This window comes from Ovis canadensis, chromosome 2, assembly GCF_042477335.2.
Source record: "Ovis canadensis isolate MfBH-ARS-UI-01 breed Bighorn chromosome 2, ARS-UI_OviCan_v2, whole genome shotgun sequence".
Taxonomy (NCBI): Eukaryota; Metazoa; Chordata; class Mammalia; order Artiodactyla; family Bovidae; genus Ovis; species Ovis canadensis.
Genome location: NC_091246.1, coordinates 232,773,837 through 232,793,510, shown reverse-complemented (window position 1 = coordinate 232,793,510; position 19,674 = coordinate 232,773,837).

Below are 19,674 nucleotides of genomic sequence, written 5' to 3'. Positions count from 1 at the left end.
GAACAAGTAGGCAGAAAACAATATGGAGTTTGTAAAAATTGAATAACAGTATCAATAGCTTATCACCTGGGCAAACTCCAGGAGACAGTGAGGGACAGGGAATTCTGGTGTGCTGCAATCCATGGGACTGTGAAGAGTCAGACACACCTTGGCAACTGAACAAAAACAACAACATTAATAGCTTGACCTAACTGATATTTATGAAATACTCCACAATTAAAAGATGTATTCTCTTCAAGACCACATGGCACATTTGCCAAAAGAGGTTATGTTCTGAGCCATAAAACAAATCTCATAGAAAAACGTAAAAGGATTTAAATCATTAAAGTAAGGCGTATGGCCAAAAAGTTTTAAAGTACAAATCGATTTCATAAAAATATAAAGATAATCTCAAATATGGAGAAAACAAATAAGCTAACCTTTAGGGGTGAAGATTTAAGAAAGAAATCAAAAGAGAAATCACAACTTATTTTAATTGAATTATTGAATTATTTTGAATTGAAAATAAAATAAAAACACAATAGGTCAAAGTTTACGGTATGCAGCTATAGCAGTGCTTAAAAGAAAGTTTATAGCTCTAAATGTTTATATAAGAAAAGAACAGTCTCAAACAATAAACTTAATTTCCACTTTAAGAAAAAAGCTAGAAAGAGAAGAGCAAATGAACCTCAGAGTTAAGTGAAATAACTAAAATATTAAAAATCAAAAATGATTCTAATAAAATACAAAACCAAAAAAATCACCAAAACCACAAGTGTTTCATTTGAAAGATCAACAAGACTGATATACAAATGAAGATATACAATTTCCCCTTTTGTGGCATGGTATTTTACTTCTGGAGGATACAGGTATGGGGGTTGGCATAGACCCATGGTATCCTCACAGAATTCAAGTTATTCTTTAGCTGAGCAAACTCTTTTCCTGACAGTAGCTTTTAAGTTCTATCCCTTTTGCCACCTGTCAATCATAGCCTTTGTTCTCTTGGCTCCCATATATATATGGGTGTGTGTGTACATTAGTCTGCGGATTGGAAAACAGGAAGATGTCTTTTGTATGTCCACTGTCATTCTTTATTAGTTTCCACCTCAGTCCCTGGAAAAAAAGGAACATACTACTTGATTCAAATGCTAGATTTGTGGGATCATTTAGCATTTACCAATAAGCAGATCATATCACAAAAAAGAACTCAAAGAATTCTGCACTAGTAGAAAGTCAATGGTCTGTGCAATTATGAAGACTGGAGGTGGGTAGCAGGAGGTGGATTTCCTCACCGACACTTTACAAGTTCAATATGTCAAAAATTTAAGCTCATACCAACTTAATGGAAATTTTGTAAATGGTTATTAGCTGTTTCTATCTTATTTTTTTAAAAAAAAGAACAAAGAGGAGAAAATCTTGTGGAAAGGAATCTTATAATTATTTCATTCCCTGTAATAAACTACCCTATTCTACTTCATTAGAGGTTGTTTTGGTTTCAGCTATTAGACTAGCAATATGGAATAATTTCCCTTGAAGATAGTATGAACTATTGATACAGACCCCAGGAACAAAGAAAGATAAATTAGTTTGTAGTAATGTCTGATCTCTCTTATATTTTTGCCAAAGTATATTTACTGGCAACCTAATCAAATAACTCTCAAGAATGCCCATGGCACTAGGGTGAATAATTATGTCTAGGTTGCACAGAGTAAGAAAGACAACTGGATACAATTTTCTTCTCCAAAATAATACCTGAAAATTTGACTGAGATTAAACCTGTCTTCAATCTGGATGGAGCATAATTTTTAGCTTCTTTCCCCTCCGGTAACCTCAACAAAAAACAAATCTTCAGTTTACATTCCTTTTGTAAAACATAACACCATCATAATAAAAAGTACTTGATAACATAATAAAAAAACTTAATAAAATAATAATCAAAATATCTATTATTAAATGTATGATTTATTGCCCTCAACATCCTGAGTCATGTTCCCTATGGTGTCTACTAGCCATAATCACTTATAAAACAATCTCCAGAAAAATATAGGAACAGAGTTAGTTCTCCAGTATCCAAGTGAGCTTCATGCAATGCACTGAAAATAACTGGGGTAAAAGATTAAAATGTGAACAAAAGCTAAATATGAGGGGGGGACGCTTTTGCAAGTTTCCAGGTGACAAGAACACAGTTTTGGGCCTCATCTATCACCTTCAGAAAAGATAAGACACAAATCAGCTCTGGCTATAATTTTCTGTGCGTAATTTTGCCTAGATGGTACAGTGGCAAAAATTTGCCTCCCAATGCAGGATACAAGAGATGCTGGCTCAGTCCTTGAGTCAGGAAGATCCCCTGGAGTAGGAAACAGCAACCCACTCCAGTATGCTTGCCTGGAAAATTCCATGGACAGAGGAGTCTGCCTGGCTTCAGTTCATGGGATTGCAAAGACTTGGACACAATGGAGCATGCATGCATACATATAATTTCTCCAAGCTGATGCACACTTTTTTTTTGGTAGAACTCCTATATTTCTTAATTAAAATATAAGTATCTTCTGGTCTCTCAACTACAGGTTTGCAGATGTGACCAAATAACATGAAATAAAAGATGCAGGAGACAGTCTCCAAATCCAGTAATATGGATGCACAGCTGTGCAAAACATGTTCATTTTCACAAACTAACACTGAGTTACATAAACCAGAGTTTTCAACATTCTTGCCTAGCTGTCTCTAGCCTTGTCCAGTCACATATTCAGCAGTAGGATTCAATATTCATACCCTAAATGAGATGGCTGAATGGCATCACCAACTCAATGGAAATGAGTTTGGATAAACTCCGGTAGCTGGTGATGGACAGGGAGGCCTGGCGTGCTGCGATTCATGGGGTTGCAAAGAGTCGGACACGACTGAGTGACTGAACTGAATTGAAAACGTAAGTAGCCATTCTTCAGCAAGATAATTCATCTGGAAATCATTACACACCTTAGATACCCTAGAAACAACTGCCTTAGAAACACCCACTAAATTTTCCTGCCACAAGAGCGAAACTCTTTGTAGTTCACCAATTTTGTTTATCTCTCTTTTTTTAAATTTAAATTTATTTATTTTAATTGGAGGCTAATTACTTTACAATACTGTATTGGTTTTGCCATACATCAACATGAATCCGCCACGAGTGTACACGTGTTCCCCAACCTGAACCCCCCTCCCTCCTCCCTCCCCGTACCATCCCTCTGGGTCATCCCAGTGAACCAGCCCCAAGCATCCTGTATCATGCATCGAACCTGGACTGGAGATTCATTTCATATATGATATTATACATGTTTCAATGCCATTCTCCCAAATCATCCCACCCTCTCCCACAGAGTCCAAAAGACTGTTCTATACCTCCATGTCTCTCTTTCTGTCTCGCATACAGGGTTATCGTTACCATCTTTCTAAATTCCATATATATGTGCCAGTATACTGTATTGGTGTTTTTCTTTCTGGCTTACTTGACTCTGTATCATAGGCTCCAGTTTCATCCACCTCATTAGAACTGATTCAAATGTATTATTTTTAATGGCTGAGTAATACTCCATTGTGTATATGTACCACAGCTTTCTTATCCATTCATCAGCTGATGGACATCTAGGTTGCTTCCATGTCCTGGCTGTTATAAACAGTGCTGCAATGAACATTGGGGTACATGTGTCTCTTTCAATTCTGGTTTCCTTGGTGTGTATGCCCAGCAGTGGGATTGCTGGGTCATAATGCAGTTCTTTTTCCAGTTTTTTAAGGAATCTCCACACTGTTCTCCATAGTGGCTGTACCAGTTTGCATTCCCACCAACAGTGTAAGAGGGTTCCCTTTTCTCCACACCCTCTCCAGCATTTATTGCTTGCAGACTTTTGGATCACAGCCATTCTGACTGGCATGAAATGGTACCTCATTTTGGTTTTGATTTGCATTTCTCTGATAATGAGTGATGTTGAGCAAATCTACACACCTATGGACACCTTATCTTCGACAAACGAGGCAAGAATATACAATGGATTAAAGACAATCTCTTTAACAGGTGGTGCTGGGAAAACTGGTCAACCACTTGTAAAAGAATGAAACTAGAACACTTTCTAATACCATACACAAAAATAAATTCAAAATGGATTAAAGATCTAAACGTAAGACCAGAAACTATAAAACTCCTAGAGGATAACATAGGCAAAACACTCTCCGACATAAATCACAGCAGGATCCTCTATGACCCACCTCCCAGAATACTGGAAATAAAAGCAAAAATAAACAAATGGGACCTAATTAAAATTAAAAGCTTCTGCAGAACAAAGGAAACTATAAGCAAGGTGAAAAGACAGCCTTTGGAATGGGAGAAAATAATAGCAAATGAAGCAACTGACAGACAACTAATCTCAAAAATATATAAGCAACTCCTGCAGCTCAATTCCAGAAAAATAAACGACCCAATCAAAACATGGGCCAAAGAACTAAATAGACATGTCTCCAAAGAAGACATAGAGATGGCTAACAAACACATGAAAAGGTGTCTATCTCTTTAGCATTCATTCCTGCTTCTCCACATGACTGCCTCCAGTTTCTCGGTCTCTATACCTGTTGCCCAAGTAGAGCTCCCTAAGTCCCAGGGCAGGAGACAAGCTTGATCAGAGGCAATCAATGTTTTCTATCTCTGTAACAGTCAGACTCGCAATAGAAGCAGATGGCTCACTCCAGTCAGGATAAATTAAGAAGGACTTATACACAAACAGACTGATTGCAAAGGGTACTCAGGGTATAGAGCAACCATAAGTTCATTGGTGCTGCTACCACCCATAGACTTATATTTGGAGAAGAAGAGATGACAGGAACTTGGAAGCAGAGAGAACGTGGAGAGCTAGGACCTGTGAGCTTTTGACAAAGCCCAAAAGAACCCTACGGAGGACATTTCTGACCCACTCTCCTCCATCTCCATGGTTTCCAGCTGAGCTCAGACTTAAGCTGGACGGATGGGACCCTGTTGACATCCTCCGTGTGGATTAACCTCCTGCCGCTGAGAGCAGGAGGAGACCTGGTGAGCTAAGAGAAGTTACTCAAACAATCTGCCCAGCCACAGTGGTTGGAAAGTTGAGTAGGAATGCACAGCTGTCCTACATACCATGACGTAGTGAGCACTTGGCCATGGCCTACCACGTGGACTCAGAAAATAGGGTCAGCCAGTGGAAGGCAGATCCCTGCAAGGGATTCAGGTGCTACGTGGTTCCTGATCATACCACACCTAAGGACAGAACTTTCCACCTAAAAATAGCTTTTTTATTCCATAAGCCAATCTGAATTTTGTTTTTGCCATTTACATTCAAGAGCCCTCTTGGCAATCACTGAGACCCAGATTCAAATCTGAGTTCACATGCCTTTTTTTCTTCTTTTTTTGAAAATTGAAGTGTAGTTGATTTACAGTGTCATATTAGTTTCAAGTATACGACACAGTGATTCAATTATAAATATATACATGTATATTTCATTTTCAGATTGTCTTCTCTTATAGGTTACTACAAAACATTGAGTAGAGTTCCCTGTGCTATATAATAGGTCTTTGTTGATTATTTTGTATATAGTTGTATGTATATACTGCTAGTCACTACAGATGGTGATTACAGCCATGAAATTAAAAGATGTTTACTCCTTGTAATGAAAGTTATGACCAACCTAAATAGCATATTAAAAAGCAGAGACATTACCTTGTCAACAAGGGTCCGTCTAGTCAGTGCTATGGTTTTTCCAGTAGTCATGTATGGATGTGAGAATTGGACTATGAAGAAAGCTGAGCACTGAAGAATTGATGCTTTTGAACAGTGGTGTTGGAGAAGACTCTTGAGAGTACCTTGGACTGCGGGGAGATCCAACCAGTCCATCCTAAAGGAAATCAGTCCTGGGTGTTCATTGGAAGTTGAAGCTGAAACTCCAGTAATTTGGCCACCTGATGTGAAGAGCTGACTCACTGGAAAAGACCCTGATGCTGGGAAAGATTGAAGGCAGGAGGAAAAGGGGACAACAGAGGATAAGATGGTTGGATGGCATCACCGACTCAATGGATATGAGTTTGGGTAAATTCCGGGAGTTGGTGATGGACAGGGAGGCCTGGCATCCTGCAGTCCATGGGGTTGCAAAGAGTCAGGCACAACTGAGCAACTGAACTGAACTGAACTCTAGTATTTTCATTGGGTGAGAAAATAATACCTACTTCTTTTCAATATTACAAGAAAAGGTGGTGTGTTTTCATTAAACAAATTATATTTGAAACCATCAGGGAAGAATGAGTTGTCTCTAAAATCATACATTAAAAATTATTTCAAGACTAGGAGCAAAATAACATTTTTTGGCCCTATACGCCTATTACTTCTCAAAGTAACCTTACATATTTATAACTAAAATCTTTGGGAGTTGGTGATGGACAGGGAGGCCTGGCATACTGCAGTTCATGGAGTTGTGAAGAGTTGGACATGACTGAGCAACTGAACTGAATTGAACTGAATTCTATATGTTAATCCAAAACTCCTAATTTATCCTTCCCCCACCCCCTCAGCCTCCACTCTGGAAACCATAAGTTGGCTTTCTATGTCTGAGTATATTTGTGAATAAGTTCATTTATATCTTTTGTTTTCAGATTCCACACATAAGTGAATCATACAATATTTGTCTTTGTATGATTTGCTTTACTTAGTATGAAAATCTGTAGGTCCATCCATGTTTCTGCAAATGGAATTATTTCATTCTGACTCATGGCTGAGTAATATTCCTTTGTATTTATGTATCAAATCTTCTTTATCCTTTCATCTGTCAATGGACTGTTAGTTTTCTTCCATGTCTTGGCTATTGTAAATAGTGGTGCTATGAACATTGGGGTGCAAGTATCTTTTCAAATTAGAGTTTTCTCTAGATATATGTCCAGGAAATGGGGTTGCAGGATCATATAGTAACTCTATTCTTAGTTTTTCAAGGAACCTCCATACTATTTTCCAGTACAATGTGCTGCCCCAATTTAGACCACTTATGATCATGCTTCACTCCAGTTGGTTCCCCAAGCTTTGCCCTAAACATAGCCATCTCCCAATCTTTACAGATTTCCTAAAGGAAATTGGTCCTGAATATTCATTGGAAGGACTGATGCTGAAGCTCCAATACTTTGGCCACCTGATGCAAAGAATGACTCATTTGAAAAGACCCTGATGCTGGGAAAGATTGAAGGCAAGAGGAGAAGGGGATGACAGAGGTTAAGATGGTTGGATGGCATCACCGATTCAATGGACATGAGTTTGAGTAAGCTCTAGGAGTTGATGATGGACAGTGAGGCCTAGCATGATGCAGTCCATGGGGTTCCAAAGAATCAGACGCGATTGAGCAACTGGACTAAACTAAAATTGAATCTCTACAGAAGCTCACCTCCAAGTTTCAGGCACCTCTTGCAACCAAACTGTGCATGTTTTGACAGAACAATCTCTTTTCAAAAATTTTTTTGCAATAGCTGTATGGGATACTTTTTTTGCAATTCAGGCATATTTTTTTAGTGTTCCCTCAATGCTCACAATAATGGTTGGCCAAAAACTGATACTACTTCTCTGACATTTTTTTTCAACTGCAGTGTCGCTGCCAGTTGTTTTCTTTTTAATTGGAGTACAATTGCTTTACAATGTTGTATTAATTTCTGCTGTACAGCAAAGTGAATCAGCTATATGTATACACATACCGCTTCCCTCTTGAACCTCACTCCAAATCCCCACCACCCCACCCCTCTCAGTCATCACAGAACACCAACCTGAATTCCCTATGTTTCCCTATGTTTCCCTAATTGCCATTAGCTATCTATTTCACAATTTGTAGTGTATTTACATCAAACTTAATCTTCCAGTTCATTCCACCACCACCCTTTCTGCCCTGTGCCCACACGTTCATTCTCTGTCTGTGTCTCTCTCTATTCCTGCCTTGAAAATAGGTACCATTTTCTAGAGTCCACATACATGTGTTAATATATGAGCACTAACTTCTGTGAATTATTTAATATTAACCAGGCAGTAACGACACACTCAGTCATTTACATTCCAATAGACTTTCTACAATGAGAGAGGAACAAATGTGGTTAGAGTTAGCACACAAGGAATTACATGCCTCTCAGCCTGTCTCGTCTATGTATTGTACCATAAGAAGTCTTCACTGATACACGATTCATGGTTGTCATGACTCAAAGTTATTGCAATGCTTTATATTCCTGGGAAAGAAGATGAATGTCTTCTCAAAATCTGGGGAAGCCCCACACATATCAGTTTGTATTCCCCAAGAAGCAGATACAAACACAGATTTTGACATTCAAGAAATTTTTTGGTGAAAATGTGCATATTAGTTATACACTGGTGTGTAACAAATTATCTCCATACCTTACCTTACAGCTTTTCACAAGTATTCGTTATATCAAAGTATTTATTATATCAATAAATAAATCAAAAATTTATTATATCAAACCCAAAGTGACTTAACTGGGTGGTTCTGGCTCAGGAGCTCTCAGAAAGTGCAGTTATTGGCTGAAGACAGTCATCTCATGCTTGACTGGGACTGGAAAGTTTGCTTCCAGCCTCACTCACATGGTAATGTTGGTGGTCTCAACATCTTACTAAATATTGCTGAGAAACATTATCCCCATTATGTTGGCCTCTCCATAGGTTGCTCATAGTACGGCATGTGTTTTCCTCAGAATGAGCAAGCAGAGAAAGACAGAAAAATTGCAAAAGCAAGAAAAAGAGTGCACTCAAAGCAGAAAGTACACCCTTTTACAAACTAATCTTGAATGTGACTACACAAGGTGTGAATATCAGGTGCAGGGGGCTCACTGAGAAGCATCATCTAAGAGTTGGCTGTCACCATATGTGAAGAAAAAGGACATAAAAGGGACTTCCCTAGTGGTCCGGTGGTTAAGACTTTCTTTGCTTTCTAACTCAGGGGGTGCAGGTTCAGGCCTTGGTCGGGAAGCTAAGATTCCACATGCCTCATGGCCAAAAAAAAAAAAAGCATAAACATAAGCAATATTGTAATAAATTCAATAAAGACTTTAAAAGGAAAAAAGAGAAAAAGGAGATGAGAATCAGGACCAGGAGCAGGTACGAAGGATCTTCAGATCATGATACAGATTTAGCACTTAAGAACAGAGAGAAGGAAGAATAGAATAGAGTAAGGAGAGCCTCAAAGCACTGAGCAATGCTGAGAAGATCTTATCCAGACTGAAGCAGAGAGCTCAGGGCTAAGCTGACACTGGGAAGACTCCTACAGTGAGAAGGATAACTAGATTCTAATAGCCTATTGTGCTCAGTTACTGGTTGTGAGTAGCTTGGCAGAAGGCTTCAGTTTAGTTCAGTTCAGTTGCTCCGTTACGTCAGACTCTTTGTGACCCCACGAACTGCAGCACTCCAGGCCTTCCTGTCCATCACCAACTCCTGGAGTCTACCCAAACCCATGTCCTTTGAGTCAGTGATGCCATCCAACCAACTCATCCTCTGTTGTCCCCTTCTCCTCCTGCCCTTAATCTTTCCCAGCATCAGGGTCTTTTCCAATGAGTCAGATCTTCCAATCACATGTCCAAAGTATTGGAGTTTAAACATCAGTCCTTCCAGTGAACACCCAGGCCTGATCTCCTTTAGGATGGACTGGTTGGATCTTCTTGCAGTCCAAGGGACTCTCAAGAGTCTTCTCCAACACCGCAGTTCAAAAGCATCAATTCTTCGGCGCTCAGCTTTCTTTACAGTCCAACTCTCACATCCATACATGACTACTGGAAAAACCGTAGCAGAAGGGTAGATTAGCATAAATATGCTGGTTCAAAGAAATATGGTGAATCCAGAGAATTAGCCATTAGACACTGTCAGAGATGCTCCCTAAAGCAGGTCCTCTCGAAGGAAGTAGCAGAGCACTGCCTTAGTCCTTATGCTATGAAATGATGCTCCAACTTTGAGCATTATGTGTATCATTATAAATCAAAGAAGGAACTGCAGCTAATGAACACCGATATCTTGACAGTGCTTAAAAAACCAAATGCCTTCAGAATCTAGGCAAGGGATAGAAATGAGTGGATTACCCTAGCTGACCCAAGGAAACTAGGGAATGCACGCACATCAAAAATAGTAGCTCACAGACATCAGTTCCATCTGAAAGTTTCTAAGTGAACGTCAGGCTTCCAGACCCAGATTTTTAAATTTTCAGAAATCTTAAAGCTTTCGATAAACTTTTATGAACTTTAAATGTTACTATAATTCAATTTAAAAAGCACAAGTCAAATAAACATGTCTAAAGACCATAAATAGACTATTGGCTACCATTTTGTAAGTCTTATTAATAGTAATACAGAGTAAAGTACTACAAAATAAAAGAAATATCTTGCCATTCATACTCACCTAAAGTAAAACCACAACTAGATCATCAATATTAATTTCTTCCTTTAATATATAGAATTGTGACTAGTAATCAGTCTTTCTATGTACAAATCTGTATTTTTTTTCGCTTAAAACCAATTTGCAGGTTAATAGTGTAATTTTAAGAAACTTATTTAAAGAATGTAATTTTACTATTTTATTCTTTCTAAGGTATTATATTTCCATGGATATATCTAGCTTTAACTTAAGTCACTTCTAATTCTTTTATGTCTTTTAAAAATGAGATATGTAGTACAAGTTAAATGAAGTGAACAATTTCAAGATTTTAATAATAACCAGTTATAAATACTTAAATGCATGCATATTTGTAATAATATGTATTTATTTTTTGGTGATTCATCTTCACTGTTGACAATTAAGGAAACTACAACTTTTTTATATTTCTTTATTTTATATAGGAAAGAAAAGTACACAGATCTGTCTTCCCCCAAACTTCACAGCTTTTCTTAATTTATTTTTAATAACATATTTAAACCCTATGGTTCAAAGGAAGGATAAAGAACCCACTGGGATTTACCTCCCCACACAGTTCTCTCTGAGCCCTAATTCACTTTCTTTGAAGTAGAACTTAATTCCATGCATGTACCCAAACAGCATCCCTAACAGAAATATTAACTAAAAGAAGGATTAACATGCTTCTCCTACTCATTCAAAGTATCTAAATTTTCCTTAGCATTCTTTGTCAGAGTACAACAAAATTTCAATTTTCATAGATTTGATTTCTAAAGATTTTAAGTTATTCCACATTATAGCTTCTGGTGAGATATGCATGAACTAAATGGATCTTCCAAATGTTGACACATTTTATTATATAGTGCTATGTTTAGAAACACATTACATAAAACCATCATCAGACTCACTGAAAAAGTTTGTGATAACAGATGTAAGTTTTCCAAAATTTTATTTCTTACATGAAAGCCTGAACTTTATCATTAACACTATGTGGTCAATCGTTTTCCTTAGTGTCTGCTCATTTTCTTCACTTCAGGAAAAAGAAAAAAAAAACTACCAAATATTCAAATCTAAGTGCGTATAGTTTGTCTGCTAGTCATTCTCTCAAGTAAAAATGTTGTTCCATGAAAAAAAAAAAAAAGAAGAAGAAGAAGAAAGGTCCAACTGACCTAACAATTCAATTGCACAAGTGCTTTCCCTTGAGACAAACATCACAATTTTAGCATGGAGCAGAAACACCTTATGCCTATTTCTTATTTCACACACTAAACATTAAAAGGATGTGTGATTAAGAGCAGAGATTTAATAAAATTTGTATTGCTTCATTACGGACATTCTTAAGTGAAACTGCCTTTTTTTCTTCTTTGCTAGTATTATTACCTTGCTTCTTGCTAAGTTAGTTAATTTTTCTCGCCGTTCATTTACACGATCTGCAAATGTCATCACAGAGAAAAAGACAAATATCTTACTATTACTATGAAAATAATAGTTTCATTTATGATCTACTAAAAGAATTTCAAAGGCCCCCAGGGTTTCACAGACCACATTTTGAGAACTATTAGTGCACATAATTATTCTATTTTTGTTAATTTCATAAGAACAGTCTGAGCATATTGAACTTCTGTTAAGGTTGGTATATTATTCATTCTAATCTTGTTATTATCCATTAAACATATATCTAAGGTTTTAAGTTTCCCAGGTGGTACAGTGGTAAAGAATCTGCCTGTCATTGCAGGAGACAAAGTTTCCATCCCTGGATAGGAAAGATCACCTGGAGAAGGAAATGGCAACCCACTCTAGTATACTTGCTTGGAAACCTCCATGGATAGAGGAACCTGGCTGCAATAATCAGACATGACTGAGCACATACTCATCGGGTTTAAACTTTATACAGGACACTTTATTTAGTCTATGTTAGTTACTAAATGTAGTTACATTGTGTGAAATATACACTTAGTTATAGGTACCATTTACACAAAAGTTGGATTTCATCCTACTTGAAACACCATGATGATATTAAAATTCAAAATAACAGTTGACACCTCTGTGTGTGAGTGTGCTTGACTAAGCCTCAGCTGTATCCTACTCTTTGTGACCCCATGGACTGTAGCCCACCAGGCTCCGCTGTCCATGGGTATTCTCCAGAAAAGAACAGTAGAGCAGGGTTACCATGGCCTCCTCCAAGGGATCTTCCCAACCAGGGATCAAATCCAGGTCTCCCACATTGCAGGCAGATTGTTTACCATGTGAGCCAGCAGGGAAGCCCATGAATACTGGAGTGGGTAGCCTATCCCTTCTCCAGGGGATTTTCCTGACCCAGGAATCCAGTCAGTGTCTCCTGCATTGCAGGCAGTTTCTTTACCAGCTGGGCTACCAGGGAAGCCCTGACACAAACCGGTTCATTTAGAAGGAATGCTTGGAGCTGCCCAGTGAAGCAGCATTCCAAAGCCTGCAGAGTGAACTGTATGTAACTAAGATAATTGGCAGACAGTGACTGCAGCCATGAAATTAAAAGACACTTACTCCTTGGAAGAAAAGTTATGACCAACCTAGATAGCATATTCAAAAGCAGAGACATTACTTTGCCAACAAAGGTCCGTCTAGTCAAGGCTATGGTTTTTCCTGTAGTCATGTATGGATGTAAGAGTTGGACTGTGAAGAAAGCTGAGTGCCCAAGAACTGATGCTTTTGAACTGTGGTGTTGGAGAAGACTCTTGAGAGTCCCTTGGACTGCAAGGAGATCCAACCAGTCCATTCTGAAGGAGATCAGCCCTGGGATTTCTTTGGAGGGAATGATGCTGAAGCTGAAAACTCCTGTACTTTGGCCACCTCATGCGAAGAGTTGACTCATTGGAAAAGACTCTGATGCTGGGAGGGATTGGGGGCAGGAGGAGAAGGGGACGACCGAGGATGAGATGGTTGGATGGCATCACGGACTTGATGGACGTGAGTTTGAGTGAACTCCAGGAGATGGTGATGGACAGGGAGGCCTGGTATGCTGCGATTCATGGGGTCGCAAAGAGTCGGACACGACTGAGCGACTGAACTGAATTGAACTGAAGATAATTGGCTTAGAAGTCGTACACATGTGATTTTCCAGGCAAATATGGAAATTATTTCATTTTGTTTGTTACAAATAGGAAAATAAAATAACCTTTAGAATTATTAACTCCAATTAAATGTGCCTGCTGCCAGCTTCAAATATAGTCTGAGATATAGCATAAACTCAAAGATGGAGCCAAATAAGCTGGGTTAAGTCCCACCAATTGCCACATGAAACTTTGAGCATCTGTGAAGTAGGAATAGTAATACATTTGGGTTGGCCAAAAAGTTCATTCGAGTTTGCCTGTAAGAATGCACAGACAAATCCGAATGAACTTTTTGGCCAAGCCAATATTTCCTCATATTAATTGCAATAACTATTATAATAAAAAATTTTTTGAAAGACAAAATGAAGTGATAGTTGTAAGGTTCTCAGACAGTGCCTGGAATAGTAAATAATAAATGTTTTATTTCATTTTTTTTTTAATTGTGAAAGACTTTGAAATGGGCAAAAAGAAGTTCACCAACTGTCTTGTCAGTCCACCCTTTAGGGTATTCCACTTTTGAGCTTATTTTACAATATTAGAAACCATAGAAAGCTAATGGTAATGCAAAAGATTCTTGTGGAGGAGAAAAAAAATTTATTTCCCTGTGGATATTGACTGATTTTACAACTCTGTGTAAATTAACTTCAGGATTCCTGACTGTCTGATAAGTATCTATTCTTTGAACTTTCCTTTGAGCAGATTGGAATGCCTTTTGGATCCTTCAATCATTAATAAATTATAAAATCTGCAATGGCTGTTCATTTTATATTTATACAAGCATTGTGATTTTAGCATTTTCAAAAATTATCTTTTAACTCTATTATTATTATGGCAAAGAAATGTAACATTAATGAAAGAGGAAAACACACTATGAGGAGAATTAATGTGATTTTGGAATATGACAGGACAGGGTGGCAAAGCTTATTGAAGACTGTACTGGAAATCCTCAGGGAGCATATTAATGACATTAGTTTGAGTTATTAAAACAAAGGCAATCACATTAGACTGTTCACTACTGGAAAAGGTAAGGAAGTGCATATAGTATTTTTAAATTTGCTTTTTAATTTAAAAAAAGTTAATTTTTTGGTCACATGGCATGCGTATTCTTATTTTCCCTGACCAGTGATCAAACCCATGCCTCTAGCATTGGAAACAAAGAGTCTTAACCACTAAACCACCAAGGAAGTCCCTTAAATTAGTTTTTAAATGACAGTGTGTAAATATTTTTACTTTAGGCTTAGTCCGAATATTTACTTATACAGAAATTCTCGTTTCTTGACAGAACTACTTACATAAAATGTTATCTACAAAAATCTAAAAATTTTCTCTCTTCTACTCTCAGTGTAATTTAAGTTCGTTCTCGGGGTGTTCTGTCCAACATTATAATTCTGGAACTGGGAACACTAAATCATCAGTTGTTCCCATCCCACTCTTTTTCCACAGGCAATCTCAAAACCCACTGAACTACCATATTGAATTTCTGATCCATTATATGATGGCATCTCATTCTAGCATCTTAAAAATGGTATTTATTTTATTTCATATGCAATTCATAACTGAATTTTTAGGAATGTTTAAACATGTCTTCCTTTCAGAGAGTCCTCTATTTTTCCTTTTGGTATCACCCTACATTTAAAAATACCAGTACAATAAAACCAAGAAGTTAGAGCTCAGTAATTTAAAAATCTTAATAATTTAGACAGCAAAAGATTAAATTGGCATTTACTTTAATGTTTCTTTTCACTTCAGAAAATGATTTACTGAGTGTATTTATTATGAAATAGTTCAAAATATCAATGTTTTATTTACTAAAGGAAGTAAAATATTGCAAAGTTTTTACAGAGAGAACAGATAATTCTTTACATATCTAAAATACCTACTTTTAATCTGAGGTCCTGGTATACACCAAACATATTTCAGTGACTTTTTATAACAATATGCCACAATTCAAAATAATCTTCCTCATAAATAGGCAAAATTTCACATCCTTCTTTACATGTATAAAATATTAAAGTACTTCCATCCTAAAATATTTGAATGTCACTTTATTTGTGAAAATTTATTAAACACATTGAATTGCCTGTTTCATAGTCAGTATCTGACTTTTCTTTCCTGCCATTGCTTTATTCCAAGAAGCAACTTAATTAGTTCCTCCTACTCACATGAAAAGAGAAACCTGCATGGCAGAATCAGGCTTCAAAGCAAAGTGGAGAGCTTTGCCATACGTTTCTCCAGCTATTGGAGAACTGGAAAGCTTTAACACAGATTTGTACCCTTATGCCAAGTTTCTGACATGCAATTATGTAAATAGAAGTAAAACGAAAACCTTCTGGAAAACTGGTGTTTAACCAGCATAAAATTCAGTATTTCCCAAATGACCAGTAATTGCATACAGTATTTCTGAAAGGCAGATTAATCCTCTGCATTCTGATGAGTGTACACCAATGATCTCTAATTTTGGACCACTTGGATTGGTCAAAAGACTCTATGGATAAATCAGACTCAACAACTCCTCCTTATTAACTACCAATAAAAGAGTCAGACAGAGGACGAGGGAAAGAAATCCCTATTTTTGATGAGACACTAATGAGATAATGTGGACTTTCCATTGCATTATAAAATAATCTTAAAAACAAAGCTTGGTTTATCACACTCTAATTATAAATTATGCAAGCTTGCTGCCAATTAAAGACTCTTAACCATGAGGGGAACTTTAACAGGCAACAGTGATCTATGGGGAGAAATACTACAAGAGATAGAAGGAGGGTTACTCCAGTCAGCCTTGGGTACAGAAAGTCCTAAATCTATGAACTAGGTACTAGCATGAATGCCAGGAGCCTGCACTGCTTCCACTAGCTCACTTTGTGGTTTCAGGTCACTATCCTCATTTGGACATTTTTCTTCATTCATTTGAACTTTGCTCTAACATGCTTTAGACACTGGACTTTTGGATACAGTGGGAGAAGGGGAGGGTGGGATAATTTGAGAGTATAGCATTGGAGCACACACATTACCATATATAAAATAGATAGCCAGTGGGAGTGTGCTGTATGATGCAGGGAACCCAAAGGCAGCGTTTTGTGACAATCTAGAGAGGTAGGATGGGAAGGGAGGTGGGATGGGAGGTACAAAACAGAGGGGATATATGTATATCTATGGCAAATTCATGTTGATGTATGGCAAAAACCATCACAATATTTTATGGTAATTATCCCACAATTAAAAATAAAAGATAAATTTTTAAAAGAACAAAAAAAGGCATTTAAATGTGATGAATTTTAGTATATTATCACCCTGCTTATTTAACTTATATGCAGAGTACATCATGAGAAATGCAGGGCTGGATGAAGCACAAGATGGAATCAATATTTCCAGGAGAAATATCAATAACTTCAGATATGCAGATGACACCACCCTTACGGCAGAAAGTGAAGAGCACTAAAGAGCCTCTTGATGAAAGTGAAAGAGAAGAGTGAAAATTTGGTTTAAAGCTCAACATTCAGAAAACTAATATCATGGCAGCTGGTCCCATCACTTCATAGCAAATAAATGGGGAAACAGTATCAGATTTTATTTTGGGGGGCTCCGAAATCACTGCAGATGGTGACTGCAGCCATGAAATTAAAAAACACTTACTCCTTGGAAGGAAAGCTATGACCAACCTAGACAGCATATTAAAAACCAGAGACGTTACTTAGCCAACAAAGGTCCATCTAGTCAAGGCTATGGTTTTTCCAGTAGTCATATATGGATGTGAGAGTTGGACTATAAAGAAGGCTGAGCACCTAATAATTGATGCTTTTGAACTGTGGTGTTGGAGAAGACTCTTGAGAGTCCCGTAGACTGCAAGGAGATCCAACCAGTCCATCCTAAAGGAAATGAGTCCTGAATATTCATTTGAAGGACTGATGTTGAAGCTGAAACTCCAATACTTTGGCCATATGATACAAAGAGCTGACTCATTTGAAAAGACCCTGATGCTGGGAAAGATTGAAGGCAGGAGGAGAAGGGGATGACAGAGGATGAGATGGCTGGATGGCATCACCGACTCAATGGACATGAGTTTGGGTAAACTCCAGGAGTTGGTGATGAACAGGGAGGCCTGGTGGGCTGCAGTCCATGGGGTCACAAAGAGTTGGACACAACTGAGCAACTGAACTGAACTGAACTGAACTTTAGTATTTTCTATGGATGAGAAAATAATACCTACTTCTTTTCAATATTACAAGAAAAGGTGGTGTGTTTTCATTAAACAAATTATATTTGAAACCATCAGGGAAGAATGAGTTGTCTCTAAAATCATACATTAAAAATTATTTCAAGACTAGGAGCAAAATAACATTTTGTTGCCCTATATGCCTATTACTTCTCAAAATAATCTTACGCTATAACTAAAATCTCCTAAGCATGATGAGTACCTCAGTAAAAATAACATGCCCTGAATTCTTTCTGGGTTGTAATGAAAATAAAGTACAATAATTTGGCTAAAGTCCATATACTTATAATTTAACTGTGACATTATTTTATAAATTTAAATAAAACATGAATGAGCATATTGAATTCTTACATGAAATTTATATTTTAATATAAATATATTCCTTATGTTTCTGTTTCAATCATACCGGTATTCAGTAAGTAAGATAGGATCTTTTAAGAAGTTTTGAATATCCTAAACCATCACATTTTCATGAATTCTGTAAGTTCAGGTTCACTTCCTTTCAAACCAATTGCAAAAGCCACAGTCACAGGAAATGCAAATAGCAATAAAGTAGATTTTTTTTTTAAATGCAATGTTAATTCTTGCATGTTGTCTTCTGACCTTTCAGAGGTCAAGTCTGGAAAGCAGAAACCTCACTTTGCCCCAGCAAATGCTTTATTCATGACTTCAAAAGTGCCAAGATCAAAAGGGGGGTATATTCAATTCAATTCAGTTTGCTCAAGTGGACACAAAAGATGTTCTTTTATTCAAATGACAAGAACATTTGATCCAGAAAAGCTGTACTACTTCTTGCTTAAAGAAGGGCTCACACTGTGCTTTACAAATTTCATTTTGAAAATTTCGTCGATCAGTTTAATAGTCTTATCCAAAAAACAGTCTAAGGATAAGGCAATTGGCAAGTTTTGTCCAGAAAGGATGCATTTTATTTTATTAGCAACCACCAATGAACATAAAGAATCATCTGTGGGATCTGTTCCTCTAAAAACCTTGGGTGGGTTTAGGGGGATACCACTTAAGCTCTGTGAATTGAGAGAAAAAGATAATTCACATAGTGTCAATAAATCTACCCAGTTTATTTACCAAAGGCCAAAGGACTATCCTTGTTATCATCTGTTGGGTACCAAATAAGGAAAAACAATTTATTTTCCTATAAAAGAATTTTCTAAATAGTACCTATGCCTCAGGCATTCTGTCAAAGTCTTGGGCAAATCTTAGAGTCTTTCTTCGCTCACAAATGAACTATTTGTTCTAGTGAATGCACCAACATTTGGTCATATAAGAAAACATGAAGAAGAGAACAAAGGGGGCTTGAAAACATAAAGTATAGTAAAAAATTATATTAAGGAACATGGGAGAATGCCATTCCATTTGAGTAGGACATTTGAGGGAATATGAGAATTCCAAGCAAAGTACGGATGTTCCATTTCAGCTTGCCTAAAATTTGGTATCTTACCATCTCTCCCTAATCAGCCTCTTAAACATCAGCACTGGTGCTTCAGCTCCATTGAGTAGAGGGGCTCCAGGAGGTGGGGCAGGGTTCTCACCCTTGTCTCCAAATCAGCTTTTATAAAATGTGTTGTTTCATTAAATCCATTAAATCTGGGTCTTTGGGTATAAGACCCAAGCACCCCCAAATGTCCAGCTAGATTGGAAAATCATTGACTTGGGGGAAATATAGGATTTGCAAAATGAAAAGGTAAATTTAGGACATACAACAATTAAGGAAATAGAAATATATATGCATTTTCCCTGAAGACTCACCTAACATATCAGAGTTATAGATAGAACTTTTTCTGTCTGTGTATGCTATTTCCTGGTCAAAGGGGAATCACCTTTGTCCATTACCACTGTCCCATGCTGCCCTCTTTCCTCTTCTGTGAGTCTTCCTTAGTTATAAGCAAGATTAGTGGATTATCAAGATATTCCATTTTACACTCACATCATGACATCCTAATACAGACTCTTGCTCCTATATACCCAC